We start from the raw sequence: 7292 nt of genomic DNA on the forward strand, positions 1-7292 counted from the left end.
ATGTTGTATGGGGGGGGGGAGAGGCTTACACACACAAAAGGGTTGTCACGTACCTGATGGAAGAGCCTGACACGATTAGGAAGGCCTTTCTTACACCTCTGACTCTGAGCCCCCAAGAGCAAACAGGGGCCTTTGGAGTACAGAGTGGCAAAAGTACCTATTGGCCTTGCTAGCAGCAAGGCTGGACGGACTTTTAGGATCAAGCAGGGGAAGACTGTCAGTAGACCACAGCAGAGCAGGAGTGCCAGATGGACACCAGTGAGCAGGGGACAGGAGCAGGCTGGTACTGGAGATAGAAGACAGGTACAGGCTGGTAGCAGACAAGCGGTGACCGGCACCAAGGGAATATAGGCAGAATCTTGCAGCAGGCAGTCCAGCAGCGATGGGGACGGAAACGGCCAGATGAACCGGGTCATACACAGGCGGACAGATCAAGTGCAGATGTGTAGGCAGGAGCAATGTCAGGATACAGGCCGAGTCGGTAACAGATCAGTGGCGCAGCAGCAAGGGAAACAGGCAGAAGCGAGTCAGAGGCAAGCCAGGAGCAATGCAGGCAGAGTTCAGGAGTAGTCAAGACAAGCTGGGTCAGTAACAGTAGCCAGGTGCAGAGTAACAGGTTGCAGGTATGGACGGGAAAGCTGTAGACAAGACAGCACTGAACCATAGCAGAGGCTCGGTTTAAATAGTCCACTTGGTGCCAATGTGAGCAACAGATGGGGGCGCGTGAGCAACAGATGTGCGCTCATGCACACCAATATGTGTGTGCATGTGCATGAGCATGTGAGCAATTTCTAATAGCATGAACCGGAACATGAATTAGCCTGTGCCGACACATAAGACGCTGTCTAGAAGAGCCATCCTGTCTGCTGGAATGTCCTTTCTGACAGGGGTTGATTTACTAAAACTGCAGAGTGCAAAATCTGGAACAGCTCTGCATGGTAGCCAATCAGCGTCTAACTTGTTCAATTAAGCTTAAGATTGGCTCCCATGCAGTGCTGCACCAGATTTTGCACTCTCCAGTTTTAGTAAATTAACCCCAATGAGTGTAGATCTGAAAAACCATGTGTCAGCTGTAAGCCAGAACACTTCACTTTTCCTGGAAACCCTAAACCTTTGCACCCCCCTTCTCCATGAATGCCCCCTGCCATGTTTTCCAGGGCTCTGCGCTCCCATTTTTGGACCCAGGAGCAGACATCCCCTGGTCTCCTCTACATAGAAAGAATCCAGGAGCGATGTATATCACTTCACCATCTGTGCTTCATTAACTCCAATGGAGGGCAGGTGTGACATTAGGGGGTCCTATGCCATGTAAACACGGGCGGACTTTTCGGCTTTAAAGGTCCAACGGTCTTTTCAACGGACTTTCAACTGACTTTTGATGGACTTCCAACACACTTTCGAACTAACGGACTTGCCTACACACGATCACACCAAATTCCAATGGATTCGTAGGTGATAACGTACGACCGGGATAAAATAAGGAAGTTGATAGCCAGTAGCCAATAGCTGCCCTAGCGTCGGTTTTCAACCGTCGGACTAGCATACAGACGAACGGATTTTTCGACCGGACTCGAGTCCGTCGGAAAGATTTGAAACATGTTTCAAATCTAAAGTCCATCTGATTTTTGACCGAAAAGGTCCGTCAGAAGTCTGATGAAGCCCACACACGGTCGGATTGTCCGATGGATTCGTTCCGGCAGAAGAGTTCAGTCGAAAAGTCCGCCCATGTGTACACGGCATAACAGACTGTTGTCTCATTAAAGAGAATGTGTGGCAGCAAAATGGTATCACATAGGGGAATTTTTGCCACTAAGTGATAAAAAATCATTTAAAAAATGTAAAAAAATAAAGTTACACCCAAGCATTTTAAGTCCACTTAAAAAAATGTCAGCCCCCACCCCCCCCATACACACACATGCAAACAGATGTTCTGAGGGCACCCACACATGGAAACATCAAAAACACATACATATCGCAATGCCCCCTAGAGTGATAGCAATACTTCTGGGGTCATAATGATTTGGAGGGGTTTTTTGAGTGTTGTCTATGGAAAATTTAGGGTGGCAGAGTTTGACCCCGTTTCACGGTCATACACAATATTAAGGTTTGGGTAGTTCTTTACTTGGCATAACCTCGTCTTTTTTATTCTACCAAAAAGTGGGTGATATATTGCATTTGTGGGCCTGCAATTATCTTCAAAGTTTGTTTTTTTTTTTATTGAAAATTTGTGCTTGATAAGCTGTTGCTTTTATATTGTATGGCAAATTGGAACTACCTTCATTTTATTTGCTACTTTTAGAAAACATATAATGTTTTGGGGGGTTTTGAGTAATCTATAGGTACATTTATTAAACGCTTGCCGACCAGTGCACTACGATATACGTGGGTACAATGGTACGGCTGCGCAAATCGGTGTACAGGTACGTCCCCTAAATTATAGGTATTGGAATTTCCTTTCAAATTTGGCTGTTAGTGAACGTAACAAATACTAATTTTTCCGAAGTTACTAATTATCTGAAATAACGAATGCCGCATCTAAACGAATGGAACGGAACAAATATCTAATAATAAATAACAATAATAAGAACTTTTTATTATTATTATTTATTAATAATTCAATCCATTCCATTTGTTTAGATGCGGCATTCTTTATTTCGGATAATTCGTAACTTCGGATAAACTTGTATTTGTTACGTTCACTAACAGCCAAATTTGAAAGGAAATTCCATTACCTATAATTTAATAGTTAGTTATTATTAGTTAGTTATTATTTAGAATTTTGGGATTTTCGTTCTTTCAAATTTTCGGATTTTCTTTCTTATTTTCGTATTTTCGAATTTTCAAATTTATGAATTTACAAATTTTCGAATTTACGAATTTTTGAATTTACGAATCTTCGAATTTGAGAATTTACGAATTGCGATCATAACGAATGACCCAAAAAATGGAAAAAAACAAACAAAGAACAAATGGATTTTTCAGCAGTGCACATGTCTAAAAAAGAACACTGCACTACAATATAAAATAGTCAATGAAACACAAATTCCCATATATAGTGGGTATATACTTGTATATTTAATAGACAGGGAAAAAAAATATGTACACATTATATATGGAGTTCTGTGTTTCGCTGACTATATTATATTGTAGATGAGTCAACAACCATTTCTCCTAAAGAAACTGAAATGTTCAATGAAGTGAACAGTCATTTCTCAATTATTCCTTCACTATTGTTGTCATTGTAAAATGAACGCACCTGCATGACTATTGTAAGACGAGGCTTACATTCAAAAGCATTACTTATATTACAACATGGTGTCAACTGGCATGTGCACAGGAGGGTGTACCAAAGGTTTCATGCTTTGCAATGTGTATTTTTTTATAAATCTCATTAAAAAAAATGTTGAATTTTATCCAAGATGGTATTTTGCTGAGAACATGCTGTATTATGCTGCCTATATGTTGATGTGGAACCATCCTTATGTTCTGTAATGGACCTCATTCTTTTCTATGCTCATGTTGAACATTTTGGTTACTATATGAATGTGTTACATCTTTGTCAATAAAAAGAGTTAAAAAAAAAATGTTACATTTTATAAAAAGTATCGATTGAGACATTTTTAATACCTTAAAAGGCTCCATTTACTATATCTATCTTTGCAACTAATTATGGTAATGTGGGTACCTTGGTTTGAGTATTGAAGAACATATAACCCTTTTAAATAGAAAACTCACTGCTTTCGGGTTACATAAATGAGCTGCCAGCACCAAAAGTTTGTGATACTAAACTTGCTGTATACATATAAAAAAAACAAAAAAAAACAAAAACAAGTGCAGCGCTATAAAAACCAAAAGTACAATTAAAATGAATAATAAGTATTAACCACTTCAATACAGGGCACTTCCCCCCTCCTGTCCAGACCAATTTTCAGCTTTCCGCGCTGTCACACTTTGAATGACAATTACACGGTCATCCATCACTGTACTCAAATCAATTTTTATCATTTTTCCCCCACAAATAAAGCTTTCTTTTGGTGATATTTAATCACTGCTGGGTAATGACATTACCCTTGTAGGCCCCAACCTATGCGTTTTGTCTCCCTGATGACGCCCCCCGTCCCCCTGATGGTGTCATCTGTGATGAAACGCGTAGGGTGGGGCCTACAAGACAGACATCATCACACACGGGAAGTTGATTGAAGGCTGGGTCCAAAATGCTAACACATAGGAATGCCAAGTTACAAGCTACACTATATTACCAAAATTATTGGGATGCCTGCCTTTACACGCCCATGAACTTTAATGACATCCCAGTCTTAGTCGTCTTAGTCCGTAGTTTTCAATATTGAGTTAGCCCTCCTTTTGCAGCTATAACAGCTTCAATTCTTCTGGGAAGGCTGTCCACAAGGTTTAGGAGTGTGTCTATGGGAATGTTTGACCATTCTTCCAGAAGCGCATTTGTGAAGTCAGGCACTGATGTTGGACAAGAAGTCCTGGCTTGCAGTCTTCACTCTAATCCACCCCAAAGGTGTTCTATGGGGTTGAGGTCAGGACTCTGTGCAGGCCAGTCAAGTTCCTCCACTCCAAACTAGCTCATCCATGTCTTTATGGACCTTGCTTTGAGCACTGGTACGCAGTCATGTTGGAACAGGAAGGGGCCGTCCCCAAACTGTTCCCACAAAGTTGGGAGCATGAAATTGTCCAAAATGTCTTGGTATGCTAACGGCTTAAGAGTTCCCTTCACAGGAACTAAGGGGCCAAGCCCAACCTCTGAAAAACAACCCCACACCATAATCCCTCCACCAAATGATTTGGACCAGTGCACAAAGCAAGGTCCATAAAGACATGGATGAGTGAGTTTGGGGTGGAGGAACTGTGCAGAGTCCTGACCTCAACCCGATAGAACACCTTTGGGATGAATTACACTGCAAGATAGGCCTTCTCGTCCAACATCATTTCCTTACCTCACAAGTGCACTTCTGGAAGAATGGTCAAACATTCCCATAAACACACTCCTAAATCTTGTGGAGGGCCTTCCCAGAAGAGTTGAAGCTGTTATAGCTGCAAAGGGTGGGCCAACTCAATATTGAACCCTACGGACTAAGACTGGGATGTCATTTTTCATGTGCGTGTAAAGGCAGGTGCCCCAATACTTTTGGTAATATAGTGTATGTCTTGATTCCTGTCGGCTGTTTTTTCACTAATTGAGGCCACACATCCCTTATTTACCTTGCAAAGACGATACACCTGCCGGTGGGAGAATTTACCCCTCATGCACTGAATGACCATTTGTAATAGCAATGGTCGTTGGGATTTGGTAAGGAGTTGGAGTGTGTCCTTTTGGATCAGGGCACATTGTGCATGAATGTGTTTTAATGTCTAAAGCCTAAACAAGGGACCCAAGAAGAGGAGGTTCGTGCCATTCCATTGCATGGAGCAGGTAAGTATAGACATGTTTGTTATTTATTTTTATCTTTTCATTTTTACCTTTACAATTACTTTAAGCATGGATTTGTTTCAAGCACTTGGGTGTCTCTCTTCCTGAGATTGTGAAGATTTCACTTATATTTAACATATTTGTGGACTTTATGGGAACACTATAAGTTGGATCCTTAACCCTTTCATGACTAAGCCTATTTTTGAAATTTGGTGTTTACAAGTTAAAATCCGTATTTTTTGCTAGAAAATTACTTAGAACCCCCAAACATAATGCATATTTTTTTAGCAGAGAATCTAGAGAATAAAATGGAGATTGTTGCAATATTTTATATCACACGGTATTTGTGCAGCTGTATTTTAAACGCAAATTTTTGGAAAAGGGACACTTTCATGAATTTAAAAAAATCCAAACAGTAAAGTTAGCCCAATTTTTTTGTATAATGTGAAAGATGATGTTACGCCGAGTAAATAGATACCAAACATGTCACTCTTTATAATTGCACGCACTCGTGGAATGGCGACAAACTATGGTACCTAAGAATTTCCATATGCAACGCTTTAAATTTTTTTTACGGTTACCAGGTTAGAGTTATAGAGGAGGTCTAGTGCTAGAATTATTGCTCTCACTCTGATGATCACAGCGATACCTCACATGTGTGATTTGAACACCGTTTACATATGCGTGCGCGACTACCATATGCGTTTTCTTTGCTGCGTGAGCTCGCGGGGACGGGGGCGCTTTAAAAAATTTTTTTTTCTTTTTTATTATTTATTTTTAAATTCATAAATTGTGTTTAAAAAAAAAAAATGTTTTGATGACTTTTATTGCTGTCACAAGGAATGTAAACATCCCTTGTGACAGTAATAGGTGGTGACAGGTACTCTTTATGGAGAGATCAGGGGTCTAAAAGACCCCCCATCCCTCCTTTACACTTCAAAGCATTCAGATTGCCAAAAACGGCGATTCTGAATACTGTGTACTTTTTTAAAACCGGCGCCATTGGCAGCCGAGTAAACAGGAAGTGACGTCGCTTCCGCGTTTACAATTTGAAGGCTGGAACAAAGCCACCCACAGCTTCGTTCCAGCCTGCCCCCAGCCGCCAGAGGCATCGGATTGGTCACCGAGCCCCCGGATCGACCGGAAGGCCCGGTAAGAGCGGCGGGAGGCGGTGGGAGGGGGGGCATCCCCTCCCGCTGCTCCGGTATAACAGCCGAGCGGCTTTTAGCCGCATCAGTTGTTATACACGGATAGCCAATCGCCGGCTCTAAACAACGGTACTGGGATGATGCCTGCAGCTGCGGGCATCATCCCGGTATAACCCCCGAAAGCCGAGTACATACATCTGCGTATGGTCGGCGGGAAGGGGGATTCATTCTATATATTTGGACATGTTTTTCCTTAATATTTATTATTCATTTTAATTTCACGTTGGGTTTTAAAGCGCTGCACTTTGTTTTTTTTTTTTTAATAAAAATAATCTTTTTATAATCCTAGTATCCTAGATATCACCACTCCCCGAAGTCCAATTTTTTTTGGAGACACTCTAATGTAGTGTTTCTCAACTCCAGTCCTCTAGGGGCCCCAACAGGTAATATTTTTAGAATTTCCCTCAGATGAAAGAGCTGTGGTAATTACTAAGGCAGTGAAACCGATCAAATCACCTGTGCAAAATAAAGAAGGCTTGAAAACATGACCTGTTGGGGGCGCTTTGAGGACTGGATTCGAGAAACACTGCTCTAATGTTCCATATGCTATTGTTAAAGAAAGTATTCAGAAAAAAAAAACAGACAGCAGTTTTAGCAGGGGTACCCAAGGGGGAGTCATCTCAAAGGTAATCAGGGAGTTGAGGTTT

Source organism: Aquarana catesbeiana, linkage group LG06 (genome assembly GCF_042186555.1).
Source record: "Aquarana catesbeiana isolate 2022-GZ linkage group LG06, ASM4218655v1, whole genome shotgun sequence".
In the NCBI taxonomy this organism is placed as follows: Eukaryota; Metazoa; Chordata; class Amphibia; order Anura; family Ranidae; genus Aquarana; species Aquarana catesbeiana.